At 43.3% G+C, this 25,018-nt stretch overlaps 1 protein-coding gene across 2 annotated transcripts in view; it reads right to left on the bottom strand.

The window, feature by feature from the left end:
• Positions 1-15,466: 15,466 nt before the first annotated feature.
• The window catches only part of CERT1 (ceramide transporter 1), a 119,017-nt gene continuing 109,465 nt past the window's right edge, over positions 15,467-25,018 (bottom strand). For both annotated transcript variants that reach the window (XM_088443733.1, XM_088443734.1), the window contains one exon: positions 15,467-18,242. The gene's annotated coding sequence lies outside the window, so the exon portion shown is untranslated. The remainder of the gene's footprint in view (positions 18,243-25,018) is intronic.

Below are 25,018 nucleotides of genomic sequence, written 5' to 3'. Positions count from 1 at the left end.
ATGTCTCCATCCGATCATTAGGACAGAGAGGGAGTAACAAAAGAAACAATGGTTTAGTGTGTACACACGTTGTCTCCATCCAATCATTAGGACAGAGAGGGAGTTTCGGAGGAAACAATGGTTTAGGGTGTACACATGATGTCCCCATCTGATTACACTGTACAACAAATTAATACTTTTAATTTGTTTCCTTTCTAAAAATAGTCATACATTATTAATTTGAGGTCAAGAAAAACTAAAATGATTTCAGAATGTTTTTACTAGCTCTATTTTTTGAGCTACACTACTTGCACTATACTGTATGTACATTAGAAATATAGTCATAGTGAAAAGCTATTTTAAAATAATCTAATATTTTCTTGATAGAAAATAAATAACAGTTGTTTTAATTCAATCATAAATAAGAACACAAAACGAAACAAACATACAGCATACGAAACAAACATACAGCATACGAAAGTACTATATAATATAGTGGCCTATTCATGGGTGTGCTTTCTCTTTGCTTGTCGCTTGTACTCCTCTTCTGGGGCATCTCTTGTCACTGTCCAACAGTAGTGATCACCTACCCTGATATCTTTGTTCCATTGCTGAAATGTCTTGGTGGAATCGCTCACTATGCTTGTCACTCAGTGCACCACAGTTATCTTGTGTGGGTAATCCCGTGAATCGCATATATTTGAATAGGGGAGGGAACAAATAACTGATTAATTTAATTGGGTCATTAGGCCCCGCCCCTCTGCACGGAATGCAGATTGCTGGTAAAATTCTCTCCATTCTGCCCACTTCACTAGGAATACCCCCACATCGTCATAAATGGGCTGTATCTCGGAACTCAGAGCTAACTGAGAGTTTTAAATGTCATATTCATTCTTTGCATGCTGAAATCAATTAGAAGTAACTATTTTCACATCGGAAACATTTTCATTGTTGTGCAGTGTAATTAGGACAGAGAGGGAGTAACGGAAGAAATAATGGTTTAGTGTGTACACATGATGTCTCCATCCGATCATTAGGACAGAGAGGGAGTAACGGAAGAAACAATGGTTTAATGTGTACACACTTGTCTCCATCCGATCATTAGGACAGAGAGGGAGTACCAGAAGAAACAATGGTTTAGTGTATGTCCTAATGATTGGGTGAAGACATCATGTGTACACACTAAACCATTGTTTCTTCCGGTACTCCCTCTGTCCTAATGATTGGATGGAGACATCATGTGTACACACTAAACCATTGTTTCTTCCGGTACTCACTCTGTCCTAATGATTGGATGGAGACATCATGTGTACACACTAAACCATTGTTTCTTCCGGTACTCACTCTGTCCTAATGATTGGATGGAGACATGTGTACACACTAAACCATTGTTTCTTCCGGTACTCCCTTTGTCCTAATGATTGGATGGAGATATCATGTGTAAACACTAAACCATTGTTTCTTCCATTACTCCCTCTCTGTCCTAATGATTGGATGGAGACATCATGTGTACACACTAAACCATTGTTTCTTCCAAAACTCCCTCTCTACACATGATGTCTCCATCCAATCATTAGGACAGAGAGGGAGTAATGGAAGAAACAATGGTTTAGTGTGTACACATGATATCTCCATCCAATCATTAGGACAGAGAGGGAGTACCGGAAGAAACAATGGTTTAGTGTGTACACATGATGTCTCCATCCAATCATTAGGATGAGGGAGTACTGGAAGAAACAATGATTTAGTTTGTACATACAATGTCTCCATCCGATCATTAGGACAGAGAGGGAGTACTTTAGTGTGTACATACAATGTCTCCATCCGATCATTAGGACAGAGAGGGAGTACTTTAGTGTGTACACATGATGTCGGATGTTTCTTTGCAAAATTTGCATAAAGGGAGATGTAAGAAGAGGTGCTGTGCCAAATGCACCATCACCAGCGCTAGCGCTATTTGAAACTTACATTGAACCTTGATATGTATGAAAACAGATAGCATGGAGAAAACAGCAAATTATAATTTACCGATAATTTTGTTTCTTCAAAATAATTCATAGCAGCCATTACACTGAGATTACATCCCTTTCCCTTAGTCTTAGACAGGAAGTTTTTTCCCCTTTAGGGTCCGCCCACTTTGGGTATATAGGTCCTCTCCCCATACCCCTCCTCAGTCTTTTGAGTTTCTCCTCACCTTTAGGGAAAAAACACATTAGGGAGGGTAAATTATAGGCTGCCATGAAGTATTTTGAAGAAACAAAATTATCGGTAAATTATAATTTGCTGTTTTTTTCCTTCCTACGTCATGGCAGCCATTACACTGAGATATACCAAAGCATAATATATATGGGAGGGGAACAAATAGTCAAAAGCAACAAATCATACTTAAATGACAATTTATTCAAGCTGCTGCCTCGCTGAGGACATGACTTCCAAAGTAGGCTTCTGACACATCCAGATCATAGTGCCTTGAGAAGGTATGAACAGACGACCAGGTAGCTGCTGCACAGATATCGATCACAGATACTTCAGCCTTCTTTGCCCATGAAGCCACCATTGCCCTGGACAAGTGTGCCTTCTGATTTTCTGGAGCTTTACGCCCATTTTCTTCTTAAGCAAACGTAATCAATTGTTTGATCCATCTTGCGATAGTCTGTTTCGTGGGTGCCCCATCTATCCATGCACCCGTGTGCAGGACAAACACATGTTTAGTCATCTGAAATTCTATAACTCTGTCTAGATAGACCGAATCCCCCCCGGCACTAGATCTAACATACCGTATGCAGTCTCTCTTCTATTTCATTTTTTGGTTGTGGAAAAAATGAAGGCAAAGTAATTTCTTGGTTTAGATGAAATGTTGATACCACTTTTGGCATGAAACTTGGATTTGTCCTGAGAACAACCTTATCTGGTAGGATATTTAAACAACGTTACAAAGAAAAAGGGGATTTAGTACCCGCACAAGAGCAGTTCAATTCTTTGCATATTATTATATTCTGCACCCATACATATGTTCTAATTGATATATATTTAATTTCACATGGGATGTGCACCCTAGAATAAATATCACATGCTAGAAAAAGGGGGTAGTATTCAAACGTGGGGCACTCAAATAAGCAGCATCTCCTAAAATGTAAGCTTTATTATATTAATTAAAAGCGAATTATAAAAACAGAATGTGAAGTGATATGTAACATGTATGTAGTTTATATTGTCAGCTAAAAAACGGACACCTCAAATATAGGGTATTTACCCCAGTCCTTAGATGTGGGCCTTGAGCTAGAATGCAGCTTTTGGTAATGGGGGTGTATTGTTATCCAGGTCAATTATCAACCTCAATTTATTGGTGGTTACCTCTACAATACCCTCTATACCTGAAAATGCACTTCTATCTTCTAGTGGCTCCTATAAATTCTTAATCCTGCTGGTTACTAGAATTAAAATGTCATGTAACTACACATTGTAACTATTTCTTCTGTTACAACATTGCTGCTCTCTGTGCAGGAATCAGTCTCCCCTGCCGGTCATTCTGCTGCTCTCAGCAGTCACTCATCTCTGTTACCCACGTCAAATCAATTCACTTATTCAGCCCTCTCTATAGCTGGGTACACACCTAGCAGATATATCTGCAGATGATGGTTGTTCATATACACTGAAAAACCATCCTCTGTGTTCTTTGTGTTAGAGGGGTCCCACTGGCCAGGGGTGCGTAGTGCCCCCCTCCCCGCCTCTGCAACAGTACGAGCGGTCGGCTGACCACCCGTACACACAGCACGAAGCCCCACTATATCTGCAGATATGTTAGGCATTCACTGTGCAGCCCATCCGACGCGGTATGTCTGTGACTGACGTCTCAACTCCAAGCGCTCTCCCTATGCCTCTACCCGGGTTACCCGTTCACACTGCACCACGAGCCAGGTTGAACTTGGGGAGTCTAGAGAAGGGGAGGACTATGTTGGGGATGGGTGCTAGCACTTCATTTTGCACTGACTCCTTGGCTAGCAGACCAGGCAGTTCTACCAGGGAGGGTTGGTACCAGTACAGGACCGGTTAGTTCAGGCGGATTCCATGAATTGCCAGGCTTTGCAATGGCAGGGGGCGTCTAGGGTGAGACTGCTAGGAATTGATGGCTGTATCTAGATCTGTCCTGTGTCGATCTTATCAATATCTAGATTGCAACTGTCGAACTGTCCTGTATTGAGCCTCTTCATTGTCGATCTTATCAATGTCTAGATGGCAACTATCAATCGATCTCTTCATTGTCGATCACATATAGTATCTACTACTAGAACAGTCTAATTATTGTTGCGCTAATTACTATGTCTAACATCTGTATTCGATGTTTGAAGTGTTTATTATCATAGACGATAACAACATTGTCGATCTCTTGTTACTGTTGATCTTCTAATTGTCAATCTTAATACCCACGAATTGTCTATCCTTACAACGTCAATCCACACCCCAGCAGAAGTATTGGACAGAATGGCTGCTAGTCAGTACACACTTCTAGGTTTGCCAGACATTGTACCATCATGTTGCATAAACTTTAGGACTTCCATACAGCCAGATCAGCAGATGACACTGGATTTTTTTTAAAATAAAACCTGATCGTGGGTGTGTACACACTCTTACAATATCTCACCCTAAGGCAGTGTATCTTATGATCTGTCAGATTGTATAGGTATGTACCAGGCTTTATGCAAATACTGGGGTCAGACTGGGGAAGATTTAATTAGTTAGTGCATTATTGTGTCTACAATTCCCTGACCAGGGGAAGCATAGCATTCTGAAGTGCTATTACACCCCATCAATACCAAACACAACACTCACACAAGTCATTATACTGTTGGCACCAGATACATGAGATGAGACCATACTGATGGGAGAGTACTATAAAGTAGTACTGTCACTAACTCCCAGTGACTTGAATCATTTCTATAAAAAATTTAAAACTTCCCGTTTTATTTCTACTCACATTTTATGGACTATGAGCTCCCTCTAGTGAGATTATGTGGTCATGACATCAACTACAGAAAAGTACATACGTACCCAAAATGCAACGGCATGGTAAAATAGATATATAGACCTACCGCTTATCCTTTGACAAATTGTCTGAAATGGCTGTTGTTGGAAAAACTCACCATATCCTGCAATACATAGCTGGTACACGAGAAACACACTGCCAATTATTTAAGATAAAAAGATGAACATCTACTTTTGGCTGTAAATTATGATTGCTGTAGACCAGTGATTTCCAACCTCGGTTCTCAAGGTACACTAACAGTTCTGGTCTTAGTGATATCCATGCTTGAGCACAGATGGTTAAATCAAAATAACTGAGGTACTAATTAAGTCACCTGTGCTCAATTATGGCTATCCTTAAAACCTGAACTGTTAGTGTGCCTTGAGGCCGTGGTTGGGAACCCCTGCTGTAGACAGCAAACCAATATTTGAGCAGGGAAAAGAAGGTATAGATTTATTTATGCAGCAGAACTAAAAAAGCAAAAAGGATAAGACAAAGTGCTAAATGGGAATATTTACAAAGATTACTGTGGGTGTAGATGCCTTACACTTATTTATAACTGTACCTTCTGATTATTGTGTGCAAGAGACCATGTGGTTACCAACAACTTATACCAAGTACAGTACATTGCTTTTTCTTATAGACCTCTGTGCTTCTTGTCCAGGTCTCTGGTTACTACAGCGTCCAGTGCAGACAGCACAGCACAGCACAGCCGCTTTATAAACCAGAAGAAGAAAATATTGCCTGATATGTCAAAAATGTACTGAAGGAAACAGAACTATGTGTTTACTAATAACTGGAGGACATGCATGTAATTCTATATATTTCAGTATGAGAATACAGTCATTTAGTTTGGGGGGAGGGGACAATGTTATTGGCAGAGTAAATAATTCTGTCATTGATTAAAGGGTATCATTCAGCTTGGTTCACAAGTCTGCAATCACACGCACCCGCTCTTTGCAAAAATATGCAAATGATTGCGATCGCAGCACTATACCAAGATGCCCACCAGTTTATAAAGCCACCCACTTCCCATTACATACATCCGCAAGTCAGCGAAAATATCAGTAACATACGGCCCATACGCACAGTTGTGGTTGAGCTTGACCTAAGTTACACACTGCGAAACTTCCTGTCGCCATCTAGACCTCTGGCTGCGTATGCCGTCGCCGGGGCTTAATTACATACTGCCCTGCAATGGCATTCAAATGCATAGGCACTCCTGCGTTCCTTCGACCACCCCCCTCTCCAGCTCCAAATGGAACTACCTGTCAATCATTTCTCAGTGTTTCTGCGTGTCAGCTGCGTTCGCTTTTGTGCTTGCAGCGGCCAGTTTGCGCAGAGTGCCAACATCGATCACGTGTGAGCGTCCGCAGAGTTGCAATCCAAGCTGAATGATGCCCAAAATTCACTAAAGCTAAAACAAACAAAAAATATTATTTTTTTACAAATACCTTTTTATTAATTAGGCATCTTAAATACAAAGCTTTACTATTGAGCCCTCTTTGTCCAACGTGAAGGTCACTCGATGCTTGCAGTAGACTGACAGCAAAGGTAAGTACTGCGAAAGCAGATGTGGGGACTTCATATGAGACTCTCCCTCATGAAACTTCACATCTATGCTGGGTCGGTGCAAGGTTTCTTGGCACCGTAGGCATAGCTTCAGCCTTGTGCCCCCACGCCCAGATAGCTACAGAAGCCCTTATGCAGGGCCCCCTATGCAGTGCCGCCAGTAGTAATCCCCCCCCTATGCAGTCCCCCCAGTAGTAATCCCCCCCTATGCAGTGCCCCCCAGTAGTAATCCCCCCCCTATGCAGTCCCCCCAGTAGTAATCCCCCCCTATGCAGTGCCCCCCAGTAGTAGTCCTCCTTATGCAGTTCCCCCAGTAGTAATCGCCCCCTATGCAGTGCCCCTTATATAGTACCACCAGTAGTAATCACCCCATATGCAGTGCCCCTTATATAGTACCACCAGTAGTAATCACCCCATATGCAGTGCCCCTTATATAGTACCACCAGTAGTAATCACCCCATATGCAGTGCCCCTTATATAGTACCACCAGTAGTAATCACCCCATATGCAGTGCCCCCAGTAGTAGTAGTAGTCCCCCCTATGCAGTGCCCCCAGTAGTAGTAGTCCCAATGCAGTGCCTCCAGTAGTAGTAGTAGTCCCCCCTATTCAGTGCCCCCCAGTAGTAGTCCACCCTATACGCTGTGTGCTGGGCTGCTGTGAGTGGGGAGGGGAGGGGGAGGGGAGGGGGGGCCCTCAGAAAGCCCAGGCCCGTGTAATCTGTACCCGCTCCCCCTCCCTCTCGGCGCCACTGGTAGTAGGCCCCCCTATGCAGTGCCCCCCAGTAGTAGTAATCACCCCATATGCAGTGCCCCCAGTAGTAGTAGTAGTAGTAATAGTCCCCCCTATGCAGTGGGGGAGGGGGGGCACTATGAGCCCCCTCAGCCCGGCGCAAAAGCTCCCCCGCACAGGCATAGGAGACTGCTGTGGCTGCTGCTCAGCAGCCACGAGCAGTCTCCAACTGCAGCTCAGCACACACTGTGTGCTGGGCTGCTGTGAGGGGGGGGCCCTCAGAAAGCCCGGGCCCGTGTAATCTGTACCCGTCCCCCCCTTGGCGTCCCTGGTAGTAGTCCCCCCTATGCAGTGCCCCCCAGTAGTAGTCCCCCCAGTAGTAGTAGTCCCCCCTATGCAGTTCCCCCAATAGTAGTAGTCCCCCCTATGCAGTGCCCCCCAGTAGTAGTCCCCCCAGTAGTAGTAGTCCCCCCTATGCAGTTCCCCCAGTAGTAGTAGTCCCCATGCAGTGCCCTCAGAAGTAGTAGTACCTCCTATGCAGTTCCCCCAGTAGTAGTCCCCCCTATGCAGTTTCCCCAGTAGTAGTAGTCCCCGTGCAGTGCCCCCAGTAGTAGTCGCCCCCAGTAGCAGTAGTAGTCCCCCCCATGCAGTGTCCCCATTAGTAGTAGTAGTCACCCCCATGCAGTGCCAACACTAGTAGTAGTCCCCCCAGTAGTAATCCTCCCCTATACAGTGCCCCCAGTGGTAATTCCCCCTATGCAGTGCCCCCAGTACTGGTCCCTCCAATGCAGTGTCCCCCAGTAGTACCCACCCCCAGCAGTGCCAAAGACACAAAAAAAAACCAATTACCTGAGTCCCCACTTCTGCGGCCGCCGCCGTCCGCTCCTCCGTTCTCTGGGTCGGCCCGCTCTGCTTCACCCACTACAGGAGCCGGAAGATGGAGCTCATGAGTGAGCTCCAGCCCGACTTCGGCAGTGGGCGCAGCAGCCAATGAGAGTCTGTCTGACACTCTTCAGCTGCTAAAACAAACACCGGCTGTGTGTTTCTTACTGTGTAGAGCGGACCGGACTTATGTGCGGTCTGTACTACACTTCCAGCGGCGCCCTCAAGCGACCGGCGCTCTAGGCAGCTGCCTAAAGCTGCTTAGTAGTAGTGCTGGCCCTGCATCTGTGTTAATAAAGCTTCGCAGAGGAGAGGACAATACTGAACAGAGCCTGCTGGAACAGGAAGGATCCTATGATTGTGACTGCTTGATCCCCAAAGTGAAATAGGTTTAAGTCGCCTTATTCCACTCATAACTAAATTCCTAGCTTGAAAGAAAATGTTAATTTAAAAAGAAAAGACAAAAAAAAAAGTGTCAGAATTTGGCGTAAACATGAATCCATGAATCATTCTCGCCTTGTGTCAATGGTTTAGGCCAATGGCTGGTGCTGGTGTAATAGGAATTTTTTTTTGTAACACATTAGTTCTCTTAACTATTGAGCACGGATTAAAACCCATACTGGAGTATTGTTGCTGACCATGTGCATCCCCTTATTGGCCCCAGTCTACCCATATTCTAATGACTACTTCCAGCAGGAGAAAGTGTCACATCACCAAGGTTCCACAAACAGAACATTGGCCTCCACAGCCAACAGATCTCAGTCCAATAGACTGAGATGCGTAAAAATGTAATATGGTGTGTTATATGTCATATAGGTTATATGTCAGCTGCAATCACCAGCAATTCTAATCAGCAGCTGTCACGGTGCTCCCCACTTAAGAAACGTGATCTAGAAAAATATGTGGAGCGCTTAACTTGAAGTACAATGTTTAATAAAATATCTTTAATTAAATAAGCATCGAAAATATTAAAATCACATGAAAAAGTATACACCTAGATCATCGCCAGAATAATTGGAAAACAATCAATAGGTACAGGACACAGGGCCTGATTCAGCAAGGAACACAAAGGAGAAACGCATGCACTTGACCGATGTTTCCATACTGCGCGTGCGCGAACTAGCCAGTGCAATCAGTTAAGCGTGCTCAGAATATATGCAGACCCTTCAGATTTAATTGACAGGAAATACCATTTGTGGGTGGTGACGGGGGTGGTCGGGTGAACGCAGGCGTGCCTGTGTGTTGGGACGCCGTTTTAGGGGCATCCATAATTAAGCCAGTGTGGCGACAGACGCAGTGGTGGGACCACTACTGGGGAGACTGCATTGGGGGAACCACTACTAGGGGCACTGCATAGGGAGGACTACTACTGGGGGCACTGCATAGAGGTGGGGACTACTACTGAGAGCACTGCATAAGGGCTACTACTGGGGCACTGCATAGGGAGGACTTATACCAGGGGCATTGTATAAGAGGCACTGCATAGGGAAGACCTCTACTGGGGGGCACTATATAAAGGGCACTGCATATGGGGGGGAACACTCCTACTGGGGGCACTACTGGTTGTACTGCATAGGGGGAACCACTACTGGGGCCACTGCATAGGGGGAACCACTACTGGGGGCACTACTAGTTGTACTGCATAGGGGAACCACTACTTGGGCCACTGCATAGGGGGGACCACTACTGGGGGCACTGCCGAGGGGGGCAGTTGTGGGACATAATAGTTCGAGGATGGGGGCATCTATCTGACATAATAAATGGAGGAGTAGGGTCGTTCTGGAACCTAATTAAAATTGTAGGAGGGGGCAGTTATGGGACATAATTGTGTGAGGAGTGGGCAGAGTCTAAATACCGCAGTATAGCTTAGTGGCATTTGGGCTTCATTGAATTTTTTAATGTGGCCCACACTGTCTTAAAGGTGGAAGACCCCTGCCCTACTTACTGTCAGGATTCTGAGAGCCGGCATTTCGACCGCCGGGATGTCAACTACATCCCAAATAAACGTATATATCCACACAAATAATTAGCAGCAATGTGGAACTAACTGATCAATATTCTTATCCTTTGTAGTATTAAACAATGTGACTTAATAGCTTTAGTGGAAATAGTCCTTGGTCTATTAAGTCACAGTGTTGCTACACATTATTTGTGTGTGTGTGTGTGTGTAATATATATATATATATATATATATATATATGTTTATTTTACCAGGTGAACCCTGTATTGGACATTAGAAAGAGAGGGAACTCATTAGACTCCCGCGTTCACTCTATACCCATACCCATTGACTTTTTTCAGGTATTCTGGCAATAATCTAGGCCAGAAGTTCCCAAATTCAGTCCTCAAGCCACCCTAATGGTCAGGGTTTTAAGGATAACTTGCTTGGGCACAGGTGACTTAGGGCCTGATTCAGCACGGATCACAATTGCGATCGCAGTTTCAGCCAGCATAGCGACACCCACTACTGCTCTCTCACATCCCTAATACCTCGCAGCCCTGCGTGTACATTGGTACCGTCGATGCACATCTGCCCATCACACACAATTACAGCAGGTCTGACCAGTCTCAGAAACTATATATATATAAAAATAGGAAACACCGCACAAATTCTGCTCGACAATCACCAATCAAAATACCTCAATGATTTATGTATGAAGGGAGTGTGCTACCTACTACCATTATTCATAGACACAACAGAAAGGAAAAAGTAGTATATACTGTAAGTGCACCAGTCAGATAGTTTATGATAAATTTCTAAAACATAACTTATTAAATATACATTAGATTATGTAGCCCCTCATATACAGCGATGTAGTAAAATAGTATAGATAAAAGAAAGAAATTAAGATTAAAATAATGTGCCAAGGGTCTTATCACTTTGTTGGGCAGACTTATACTAGTGCGCTCTTCTCAAGAAATCAACTATCAGATCTGTGATCAATAATTCCAATAAATTGTACACTTATGTTCATCAGTGTGCTGAGTCTCCTCAGTGAGTTATATAAATTATGTGGCTCATATGAATAAGTATTATGCTGAACAGATTTTTCGTTGTATCTTTTAATTATATCCTTAAGTCAGCAGATAAAGTAATAAACATATCCTAAAAGTGGATGTCATTTGCAATAAAGGTTCTTTAATACAAGAAACTGGCTGATTTTCTCATAGATTAAAACAGTAATCTGTACAATCTGACGTAATTTGACAATACAGCAGGAGTTGAAATATAAGATTGATATTCAGTGATTCACTGTATGTTATATAATTTAGCACAGTTCTGCTAGACAGGTAATCACATTCTTGCTGGTATCTGATTGTATCAAATAGTTGCAAGTTTAGCTCATACTGCAGTCTCACAGCAACTGTGTCAATTTCTATCTGCTAGTTATATTTCTGCCCTCTTAGCATGCAGATAAAGGATATACATTTATTGCATATAACATTTATTCAGTATTCACATAATGACCCATTCAGCACTATTACACTGCCTTTATAGCTAGGCATGTATTCATTAGTAGTTCACAGTCTCATAACGCTGACAATGGGTTGGTAAGATATGCTATATAGCTACTACTTCGTATCTCACATTTATAGGAGGATTTTTAATTAATGGTGGTCACACTCATTAGTACCAGATAGCATGCACATTCCTAGGGCACATTTCATCAGTGCTCTTGTGTATGGCGATCTATGTTAGTGCTACAATGTCACTTAATGTCTCACATTTGTAAGAGGATTTTTGTCCATCAGAATTAACTAAGCGTGGTCACACTCGTTAGCACCAGATATCATGCACATTCTCAGAGCACATTACATCAGTGTATATGGGAAAGGGGATCCTAGACTGCACACCCTGAATATATATAGTGGGAGGTGCTACCTGTTGAGACTGTTAATGCAGACACAAAAAAACAAATCACAGATGCACAACTCCAATTACTAATTATATTATATATAGGGTTGATTTTTGGGGTGTGGGTCCCCTGGATTGCTTTGGTTGGTCAGCTTCAGGACATTGCATTATAACACACTTTTTTGCAAATGTAACACTTTTCCGGTTTGTTTATTATATATGTAATTTCACCTTTCTACTCTATACATGCAGCTGTAGCTGCTCTTATCCATCTTACTTTTCACTTCACCTTTCTTATTAGAGCGATGCGCGGCTCGGCTGAGCTGGTTTGGGGGTCCTGCGCCCTGCCTTTGAACCCTAGCATGTTAGGGACCTACCCTACAGAGGTTACCTTGGCCATGATTATGCTAAAAAAAAAAAAAAAATCTCTATTTATAGCAACATTTTATTGCAAAATGTGTGTGTATATATATATATATATATATATATATATATATATATATATATATATATATATATATATATACACACACACACATATATACACACACATACACACTTTAGTAATTGAAGTTGTGCACCTGTTTTTTTTTTTGTCTGCACATTACATCAGTGCTCTTGTATGCTACGATCTCTGTTAAGGTGCACATCCACTTAAAGATCTGAAAACAACTGCACGATTACGACATTGTGATCGTGCAGTGGTTTGTCAGTCTGTGATGAGCCTGCACTGAACGAGCAGTCGTTCCGTGCAGGCACATCAGTCATCTGGAAACATGCTGAACCTGTCGTTTTAGACACTTCTGCAAATCGTTCTACTTAATCATCTAGTGGATGGGCAGCTTTAGTGCTGCAATGCCACTTAATATCTCACATTTGTAAGGAGATTTTTATTCAACAGAATGAATTAAGCGTTGTCACACTCATTGGCACCAATCATCATGCACACTCCTAGGGCACATTACATCAGTGCCCTTATATACTGCGGTTTCTTATTAGTGCTACAATTATATACAGCATTAGTTGATTATCTTTTGACTATGAGAGGTTGCTGCCCAGCATGCCTATATTATCTAAGCCGTAAACAGCATTGTTTATTTAGCATGCAGTGAACAAGACCCTTGGCACAGGTCAGATACGCATTTCACATGTGGCTTCTTCAAGGGATCAACCCGATGGGTGTCTGTAAGGTTTAAATACCTTTACCTTTCCTGCCAATTGGAGCTCCGTGACATCAGAGGTTTGCAAAGCAGGAGTATGTGTTTCTTGCCGATTCTAACACCAGACACAAGTAATGGATATCTGATAAAGTGATTCTACATGATGAACCTATAGTAATAATGTTGCTCATCAATCAGTAGATCAAAATAAGGATTCTGAGAGGACTATATCAAATGTCCTTTGATAGTTAGATTCAAGTTTTTTATGAGATATGACAGTATAAAAATGTTATTCCTAGTATTAATCAATCTGTTATTAATTCTCACATAGGAGAGATAAATATACTATTAAATGTGACCTCCTAAAAATTATTAGATGTTCAGCCCCAAAGTCAATCTAGTGTATATACACCTATATACGTGCACAATATAATATATATTATATATATATATATATATATACACACACACACACACTTCTTTCTATACATATACAGTATATGTTTAATTAGTGAGTATATAAATTTGGTGAAGTATAAATTAGTGTGTTGTGTTCATATATTTTTCTGTCAGAAAAAAGGATGAACAAAATGATGAGAGAATAAGAATCAACCTATGACTCATATTTTAATCCTAATTTCTTTCTTTGATCTATACTATTTTAATATTTTGCCGTCTATGAATCTCTACAGGGGCTACATATTCTAATGCAGGGGTCTTCAAACTTGGCCCTCCAGATGCTGTGGAACTACACATCCCAGCATGCACTGCACATAGTTTTAGCATGCTGTTATATCAAAAAGGTGGCAGTGCATGCTGGGATGTGTAGTTCCACAGCAGCTGGAGGGCCAAGTTTGAAGACCCCTGTTCTAATGTATATTTAATAGCTTATGATAAATTTCTAAAACATAACTTATCTGACTGGTGCACCTATATACTACCTCTTTTTCCTCTCTCAGAAACTGCAAGTCTCATCGTAAGCGAGTCCTGAAGCTGCGCAGGCAATCGCAGTGGCTAATTTATGCACGCCCATGCAACAGCGTTCAAACGGACCAGCACGCCTGTGTTTCTCCGACCACTCCCAGACGCTCACGGCCTGTCACTCACTCTGCAATGGATTCCTGTGTGCATGCGTAATCTCAGTGCGATCGCAGCACACGTGCAATGTGATCCATACACATGCGCAGTATGCAACAAATTGGCCGATATGTATGCGCAGTTGCTATTGCGATCCGTGCTGAATCAGGTCCTTAATTAGTAACTCAGTCTTTTGATTTAACCATCTCTGATCTAGGTTACTTTTCACGTGATATAAATATTTCCAATGCTTACTTAAAGATTTTATATTAAAACATTATTTGTGCTTCATATAGTTAAGCGCTCCACATTTTTTTTCTATACAGGTTGAGTCTCCCATATCCGAAAATCCAAAAACCGAAATATTCCAAAAACCGGAATATTTCAGGACATCTGTGACGTCACGTGACCTGAAGTCATGACGTCACTAGTATAGTGGCCAATGAATAGCGGCGTGGGCTTGGTCCACATGCCAGGCCACCCCCCGCTGCACCCGCCGGACCCTTCTGCATCACCCGCCGGTCCCCTCGTGACACCCGCCGCCCCTTTCACCTTACCCGCCGGACCCTTCCGCCTCACTCGCCGGACCCCTCACGACACCTGCTCCACCCGCCGGACCACCGCAACATCCACAGCGCCCGCGCGACACCTTCCGGACCCACCCGCAGCACACACCAGGCCTCCCGCTGTGCTCCCCTTCAGGTATTCCGAAAACCGTAATAATCCAAAATCCGAAATGCTCCGGGTCCCGAGCATTTCGGATATGGGAGCCTCAACCTGTATTACGTTTGGGATGTGGTCAAAATGAGTGATTCACAGCATGAAATAGCAGCCGCATGACGCAACATGTCAACCCGGACATGTCCCGGATATTACTGAATCCATGTCAATAAGAACTCAGGCAGTTCTCAGTGGGGTAAAGTACTTGCCCTGGTGCCCTATCAATAGCTATTATGCGGCGGCACTATAAGACTATCTTATAGCAAAATAGAATTCATTACATTCAAATGTCGTTTTTAAACTGCATGACTTCATTTTGTAATCAGACATTCGGAGTGCCACAAGCGTTTGGTTTGATAAGTTCATTTGACATTGTCCAATAGGCATTTAATTTAAAAGAACAGTACAAATAGTTTACAATAGAATATTATAATAATATTAAATGATTTTAGTAATGCCAGACATATCTTAGTGTAATACGTTTATTTACAGAATAGCAAAAGTACAACACATTTAGTGCAAATGCAACTAATGATATTAAGAATTATATATTGTTTTGTAAACTTCTCATTAAGCCTTCTTAAAATAAAGCTTTCAAATTCAGCACTTCAAACATCAAACAGCTTTGCATTGCATTGTAGTTGAATGCACAGCAGGCCGTTCCATTACTCAAAGTGCCAAAGTTACTTGCATCCACGATAGTAACCAAAAATAACATTTATAATTTATAACTGTTTTCTATAACCGATAAGTGGCTATTTAATGTTTTGGTATTTGAATGTGTTTTTTCTTTACCTAAAAAGTTTTATGCCATAGATTTCCAGGTTCTGGTCATCTGCTCGTTACCACGTAGGCACTTCTAGGTCAATCCTTGAACAGAGCTTTGTAGTGGTAAGGCAATGTATGTTTATGTGCGTTGTTTGGAATAGAACTAATAAAATTACCCAGCATGGAGCTTCCCTCCCACAGCAGAAAGCACCTGTAGGTGAGGAATTTAAAGTGGATGGCAATATTTACTAAAGCAAACATTGTGATTATTATAGATTGCAACAGCATCATCGACATCAACCTGGTAGGAGCTTTTTATTTCTGTGCCATATCTCATATGAGTACACATCAGATTTCAAATGTGAAATACCATCAAAACCGCATTTCCAGAAAAGGAATATTGCTGGAATATACAGAAGGGTGCAGAAGACTGAGGGGTATGGTACAGCCACCGCTCAGTAACCATGTGACTTTGAAGACACATCTGCACGGAGGATCAGGAGACAACAAACACAGACCTTTCTTCCAAACCCTGTAAAAATCAAGATTGTCATAGAACAATAATTAAACAAAATAGATTAACAAGAGACCTTAATATGCAAAAGTACACTGCTCCACCTTTCAATGGCCATGAAACCTAACAGATCATTCACTAATATATATGGTAACATTTTACTTTGTCCCAATTTGTAAAAATATTTACATAATTTCAGAAAAAGCTGATGAGTGAATGTATAACAGGCTTACACATAGCTAGCCAGCAGTAAGACACCTGTAATGTTGGGCATACACTTACAGATAAAAAGCCTGTCTGATAGCCTGATATCAAGATAACTCACAGTGTATGGGCCCTGATATTTGTGCTCCACCCCTGGGGAGGAGACATTTCCCCGTTCCTTCCCTGTGAAGCAACAGGGAAAAGGTCCGTTGGTTGGCGGCGGCTGGGCATACACTGCCCGGTGGGGCAGACTTTCACTTAGAAAATATTGGATGGAATGGGCATGCTTGTCGATCCAGCATACCAAAACGACCTATACTTTCTGATTGATCGCCGGCATACACCGTGCAATTATCTGGCTGATCCGTAGGTATTGAACAGATCGGCCAGATAATTTTAATATGTATACCCAGCATGTCTTTTTTATATTTGATATTGGACATTCTAAAACGTTGTGTGACGCAAATCAATATTGTTCCATTTAGCATTTCTTAAAAACATATTTCTTTCTTTCTATGATCACTTGAGTAGAATATAAATCTTAAACTAAATGCATAGAGAAAAAAAAAAAAAAGTAGCTTTCAGTCATGTTATATAATCAAGTTTATGGCCATTAAAAAGGATTGCGGTTTAGTAACGGATCAAGTGCTAGGATTGCTTTTTCTTGGTCTATAGCTTGTCTTCACGCAACATTTAAAGTGTACCCATCACCAACAAAAAGTGGAATGAGCCATTTGTGGACTCATCCAACCCACTTAATAGAACATACAAGGTACTAGCACACGAAGAGGGGTTCAGCTCACAAAATGGCCCCAACGGTGTAGGAAATGGATGCCCCAAGAACAAATGTTCAAGTCACACCAGAGCGAGAGGCTCGTGCAAAACACATCGTCCATTCAGCTGAAGAACACGCATTAAGGGCTCGTACATAAGAATGATGTAGTGAGGACCCAGGTGCCATTAAGCAGATTACCCACTCAAAACGGATCTGGAAATCTCTGAATCAAGTTACAGAACACAATTGTTGCTCCAAGTTATTCACACAACTAAAATAGAAATATATAGATTTCTGGGGGGGGGGGGGGGGGGGGGATATAAAGCTCTCTTACACTGTAGAACTCCTTCAGAGGTTTTACATCTTCATTGGAGTTTCACAAGGAGAGGCAAAGCCATAGCTTATAACAGCCCTCAGTTATTATCACCACAAAAGCCAGCAAGTAGCTAGCACAAAAAAAAAAAAAAAAAAAAAAAAAAAGATCTAGAAAGCAAAAAATAAAATAAAAAATAAAACCTCAACAGCCTTTAATCAACGGTATTCAGACAACCTTTAAAAACACCCGTGTGTTTCTGTCCACGAATATCACAACATAAAACATGCACAGAAACACAGGATACAGTTATGGCTTCATTACTATTACAGGCCTATGGTAGGTAAGCTGTTTACGGTTGTAGAAAATTAAAGCCTCGATCTTTACAGTAATTGTTTCTTATGACCCTTCAAAGTAAGCAAACAAATAGAAAAAGGGAAAGAAAAAAAATATATATATAAATCTCTTCTTCAGCATGTAGTTATAATTTACACTCTAATTCAGCGAGAAGGCCTAGCAGGAGACAGCTAGTGTTTAAAATTCAGTCTTGTGCAAGACTCCTCGTTTTCCTCAGGACAGTAGGTAAAAAGGCTGAAGATCCCGGGTTCCATCTTGGAGGTGTAATTCACAGTCATCCAATGTGGAATGTTCTCACTGCCTCTTCATTTCACTGTGCAGAAAAAGAAGATTATTAAATAAAGCACACTGCACAAAAACAGATATAATGCTCTACAACAGGGGTGGGTGACAGATTATTCGGGGACAGGGACGTCTGAACGATTCCCCCCCCCCCCCCCTCTCTCCTGTTGCTGGACGGCTGCTGATGGTCAGGGGCTGTGCTTTATAGCAATAGGCTGCACAGCCCCTGACCTGCACGAAGGAGGTGTAAGGTGCGGTCCTATAACTTAAGGATTGCACCATACTCCTCCTCCTCTGCACAGTGCAGGGGCTGTGCAGCCTATTACTATAAAGCACAACCCCTGATCGTCCTCAGCTGTCCAGCAACAGGTGAGGGAGAGGAAGGGGGGGGGGGGGGTGGTTGCTGGTCGCCCCCTTATCCCCATTCCGATGCCCATGGTCATCAAAAGTGGATCTTAGTGCAGGGAGCTATACACTTCCTTGTGGAGAAGCATGAATGAACGCTACCTTATGGCTGATGAGAAGAAACGACATGTTTCTGAAAGGAAACATCACTATCTGACATAATAAGCATCAATGGAAGAAAGGTGAACAGATTAAGGGGTCTATTTACTAAGCAGTGTTAGGAGACAGAGTAAAAAGTGATAAGGTGCCAGTCAATCAGCTCCCAACTGTCATTTTTCAAACACAGCCTGTGAGATGGCAGATGGGAGCTGATTGGCTGGAACCTCATCACAGACTTTTCACTCTGTCTCCTAACACTGCTTAGTAAGTAGACCCCTAAAGTTGCTATCGTAACTATTTTTCCCCACCTAAAGCATATACTCTCCATAATATATATTTATTTTAACTAACAAGAAAAAAAACACACATAAGGGGGCCTTATATTCAGAATATTAGCCCCTTTATAGTCCTAAAAATTGCTATGATCAGAATTAATATTTAGAAAATAATTCGTTATGGTATAACATACCTCAATTAACTCTTTCTTCGAGGTCCATAGGGTCCACAAGATCTACCTTGGGGTATGTAGGGAGTGATCCATTGCACCAAACAGCTTACAGCTTTGAAGCTCCCAGCATGCACAGGTCCTCCTCCCTATATACCCCGCCCCCACAAGCCTAACAGCAAGAGACGGAAAGTGGAGAAGGAAGTACAATGTACCCAAGAAAAACACTCAAAATACGAAGAGGGAATCAGTGATACAAAAAAGCAAAGAACACACTCAACTGAGGCCAGGTGCGTTAGGGTGGGCACCCTGTGGACCTCAAAAGAAAGTGTCAGCTGAGGTAAGTTATACCATAACTATAATTTTCTTCTTCAGGGTCCATAGGGTCCACAGGATCTACCTTAGAGACATCCTAAAGCAGTTCCCTTAAGGGTGTGGACGCTTCTGAGCAGAGTGGAGAATCTGCCCCCCAAAGGAAGCATCCTGGGAGGCAAAAGTATCAAATGCATAGAATTTGATAAAGGTATGGACGGAAGACCAAGTGGCCGTCTTGCACAGCTGTTCAGCAGAGGCGCCATGTCTAACCGTCCACAATGGTCCCACAGACTGAGTATAATGCGCTGTCACCTTGTTCGGGACCGGAAGATCAGCCTGTGTATAGACCTGAGAAATAGTCATACGCAACCAGCAAGCCAAAGTCTGTTTGTTAGCTGGCCAGCCTCGTGCTCTTTATGCTATATACAAACATCTGATTTCCTGATGGAGCTGGTACGTTCCACGTAGATACGCAAGGCACGAACCACATCCAGGGAAGCTTCACCCGTAGAAAAGTCTGAAGACTGAAAGGCCGGGACTACAATTTCTTCATTAATATGAAAACGGGAAACCACCTTTGGAAGGTAACCCGCTCTAGTATGGAGAACAGCTCTATTTTGATGAAAAATCAAATATGGGGAGCAACATGGCAGTGCTGCCAGATCAGAAACTCTGCGAGCTGAGGAAATAGCGAGGAGAAAGTGTCTTCGCTGTCAACTATCTTGCAGAGACCCTGAAAACTTTGTGTTCCCACAGAAAATATGACCCTAAAGAAAAAATAAAAGCCAAATCCTGTGATAGATGCGGGCCGAAGCAGACTTCCTTGCCCTCAGCATAGTCTGGATCACAGAAATACAGAAACTCAAGAGCCATGCAGTCAAAGCCAGCCGAGGTAAATCCAGATATAGGCTGGGAACCTGCACTAACAAACCCGGTCATAGAGGCAGTGGAAGTGGACTGTCTATGTATACAAATGCTAGAACGGTGAATCAAGGTCTCCTGGGCCAGGCAGGAGCTATTAGTATTATCCTGCCACCCTCCTGCTTGAACTTTCTAATGACCCTTGGAAGGAGAGGAAACAGGTAGGCCAACCTGAAGTCGCATCTTACCGCCAGAGCGTCCACGAATGCGGCTGAGGGGTCCCTTGTGGTTGTGGCGTGATGCCAAGAGGTCTACATCTGGTAGTCCCCCACCTGTCCACCAGGAGTTGAAAGATGTCCGGATGAAGAGCCCATTCTCCGGCGTGTATGCCCTGACGACTTAGGCAGTCAGCTTCCCAGTTTAGGGCTCCTGGGATGAATATTGCAGAGATTGCTGGAAGATGGCATTCTGCCCACAGCAGAATGTTCGTCACTTCTCTCATGGCTGCCGGACTTTGTGTGCCTCCTTGATGATTGATATAGGCCACTGTGGTCACATTGTCGGACTGAATCTGGACAGGCTTGCCCTGAAGTAGGTCCTGCACCAGAAGGAGTGCTCTGTGCACTGCACAAAGCTCCAAAACATCTGTAGGTGACTTTCCTGATCCGTCCACCTTCCCTAAAAGGTGTGAAGACCTGTCACCGCTCCCCATCCTCGCAGACTTGCATTCGCGGTGAGGAGTACCCAATCTGGGAGTCATAACGGATTACCCTTGTCTAGAGAAGTTGTCTGCGGCCACCAAGCGAGGGAGAGCCGAACCTCTGGCGAGATGCGGATCTGAGACTTTCAGATGATACAGACCATCCCAACGAGACAGAACCCATTGCTGCAGGGACCTTGAGTGGAACTGGGCATAAGCCACCATGTCGAATGTGGACACCATGGAGCCCAGCACCTGCATTGCCAAGTGAACTGATACTTCATGCTTGCAAAGTAGACTGTGCACCAGAGATTGTAATGCTGCAATCTTGTCCTCTGATAAAAAAATCCTCTGTCCCAAAAATTCCAGCAGTGCCCCTAAGTGCACCATTTGCTAAGTTGGTGAAAGAGAAGACTTTTTCCAATTGATTATCCAACCGTGCTCTTGTAGGCAGACAATGGTCATCTTGAGATGACATTGTAACATCTCCTGAGATTGTACCAATATCAGGAGGTCATCCAAATATGGCAGTATCCAGGCTCTTTGTCGTCTGAAATGAGCAGTCATAACTGCCTTTATCTTGGTAAATACCCGAGGGGCTGTGGCCAACCCGAAGGATAGTGCCTGAAATTGGCAATGTTGCTAATCTATCGCCATTCTCAGAATTCCGTAGTGAGATCGTGCAATAGGAACATGCAGATAAGCATCCTGTATGTCCTGGGAGACCATGAAATCTCCAGGCTCCATTGCCAGCATAATTGACCGTAGGGTTTCCATACCGAATTTGGGCACATAGATGAATCTGTTGAGAGACTTCAGATTTAGGATAGGGTGATGTGACCCATTTGGTTTTCTGAATCAAAAACAAAATTTGAATAACCACCCCATCCCTGTTGCACCACAGGAACGGGGATTATGACTCCCGACCTCAGGAGGGCTCCTGGAAGGCCAAAGATCTGACTGGGTCTACCGGAAGGGTTGTACCAACAAACCTCTGAGGAGGATGCCTCAGGAACGTGATGGTGTAACCATGAGAGAGCACCTCTTGAACCCAGACATCTGTAGTTGGCTGATGCCTGGCATGAGAAAACTGTAGAAGCCGGCCTCCTACCCAGAGATCCCCCCCAGGGGAAGGTCCGCCCCATCAGGCAGTGGGCTTATCATCCGGCTTTTAAGCAGGACGTCTGGTTGACCAGGATTTCCTGGTCTGCGGTTTCCTGTGGGGGGATTATCCCGTCTAGAGGAAGACTGTCCCTTTGCCCTACTCTGTGGGCGAAAGGATAGAGCTGATGGCTGCCTATACTTAGGGGTAGTCGTAGATAGCAACCCCGCAGATTTAGAGGTCACCAGAGAAGACACTATGTCATCCAGCTCTGGTCCACACAGTACCTTCCCAACAAAAGGCAAAGACTCCAAGGTCTTCTTGGACCCATTAGCCAGGTTTTTAGCCAAAGGGTTCTTCGAGCCGAAGTTGTCGATACCCTAGAAGCCCTGTTCACCAAATGCAACAACACCTCAGACCAAGAGGCCACCAGGGTGGTTCTTGTGCTGGTGCAGGTGTACAAGATAGAAAAGGTGGCTGTTCACAACAGGCACAACTCAACCCATCTTGCACAAAATCCTGCTCAGGCAGGCCTGCAAAACAGGATTTACATGATTTAGCACAGGAAGTTCATCCTTCTCTCCTTTACCTTTAGATGTAGCAATGTGTAACAGGTATAAGGTATAAAGTATAAATGCAATGTGACTTTGAATGAAAAACCCCACACCCTTCAGAGGGATGAGGAGAAACCCAGTGAGATATATCTGACAGTTCTGAAAAAGCAGTATAAATACAGCAGCTAGCATCACAGTCACATACAATGCATAAATATAATCAAATGCTAAATGGAAAGGACTCTGAATCAACTGACCAGCCCCCTCACGGGCATAGGTAGGATATAGAGTGCTATATACCTGACCTAAGGGAGAGGTATACAGGGAGACAGACCTAACCTCTGAGACCAACAACTTTCAGCAGTGCACCCAAGGTGGACTGTGAGCGTCTCACACACGATGTGGTCAAAAGTAGCAAACCAGACACGGGAATCCACAACCGGAAGTAGTGTCTGGATTGGGGGAGGAGCACCTATCTCCCCTAAACTGCGATTTGGACGGCAGAGGTACGTTGGCCTCACAGTAGTAGACGTTACCTAGTGCACTCTAGTGAGTCTACTACCAGTCCCCGGCAACAGACCATATGGCCCCGGCCGCCTTCGTGAGGACACGTTAAATGAGACATTCACCCGCAGCTACCTCAGATGAGTCTCCTACCCCAGAGGCCTGGACTGCTTCACGCACTATTCCCCACATGAGGAATCATCTTACCTGCCATCTCCGTGAACCCGATGGCAGCCCGGACCCCAACGATGCCGCTAGCTGAGCCACGCTGATACCCACCGAAATCCCCAGGGCATATAGCAGTACTGACGTTTCGGCATCAGTAGAAGGAGTCACAGTATATGCTTCGTATTCGGCGCCTAATGCTGCTAAACTTAAAAAAACTTTTCAAAGGTAAGTCAAAAAAGGAAAAGCTTGGGACTGCCTAGGCAGTTCCGCTGTTAAAACAGTGCGTCTGGATACTTGCCGCACACCAAACAAAAAAACTGAATGTCTGTGGCTGGGGGCGGGTTATATAGGGAGGAGGGCCTGTGCATGCTGGGAGATTCAAAGCTGTAAGCTGTTTGGTGCAATGGATCACTCCAACTACATACCCCAAGGTAGATCCTGTGGACCCTTAAGAAGAGCATGCAATTTTTTGTGTTTCATTTTGTAAATGATGCAACAGTTTCATAGAATAAGCCAAATTAGTATTGGATATGAAGATAATCTTATAGGACCACAAGCTTCTCTAAATTAATGTCCTAGCATAGTGTATTCTCGCTAATCCAGATCTTATTTGGTTGTGTTTTCTGTAGCACTCACAGTTCTGCAATTATTCTCATAAAAACTGTGCTGCTGAATCTCCAAATAAAGGTGCTTTATTACTGCCATGACATAAAGAGCCATGTTTGAAGAGCAACTTTTTACCAACGCGTTTCACAATTGTAACCACTTCACGGTAACTTTACTTAGATGAGCGCAGCACAACATAGCTGACAGAGTACTGGACTGATGAGACTACAATATACTGGGACATAATACTGTATGCTTGAGAAAAGCCATCAACCTGAGGGACTTTCCTATATTCATTATGGATCTGTCCAAACAGCTAAAATAGCTGTATTGAGCATTCTGGTCTGCTTTTATCTGAACTATGACATACTTGGACTCTTCAATACAGCTGTTGCAGACTTCAGCTTTGCCAAACCCTTATGTGTGTGCCTATGTTACCAGCCCACTGTCCTCAAATCGCAAGAGTATGTATACAGTGCAGGTCATTATTTTAATGTTGCAGATATAGAATATACTACTAAATGACTTCATAAATTGCATTTCAGTACCAATCTCTACTAATAACTTTGACTGCTCAGGTAGTGCATGTGGTAGGAAGTTACAGAACATCCTGTATAACAGCTTTTGGGCAAATGATACAACCAAATTATTCACAAAGCACTTAATCATTTTCTTTTTTCTTGGTCTCTACCCGATAACCTGCATATTTACTGTTCTATACACTGCAAGTTCAAAGCTTAAAAATTTCTTCATACTTCAATGTCTTTCATAGAAATAATTATCTTGAAGAAAAGGTCCTGTCTGGTCTCATGAGAATTAGTGTAGCACACACCGCGCTTGATCTAGAGATGCACGCTAATTCCACCGCAGCGGCAAATTGTATGCGGCGCTGTGCGTAAATATACAAATGTCGCAGCTGCCTGTATTTGTATTGTGATGCCCATCGGCGGCTTTGCAAATCCAAGCAACTCCGTTCAAAGAGGAAGCATCGGTCGCAGGTCAGTCGATAAATCGGCCTTCTGAGTAACCCTATGGTGGTGCAAAATGG

The sequence above is a fragment of the Taudactylus pleione genome, unplaced genomic scaffold (genome assembly GCF_031769625.1).
Source record: "Taudactylus pleione unplaced genomic scaffold, aTauple2 ptg000333l, whole genome shotgun sequence".
NCBI lineage: Eukaryota > Metazoa > Chordata > Amphibia > Anura > Myobatrachidae > Taudactylus > Taudactylus pleione.
This window is presented reverse-complemented; position numbering and strand designations above follow the sequence as displayed.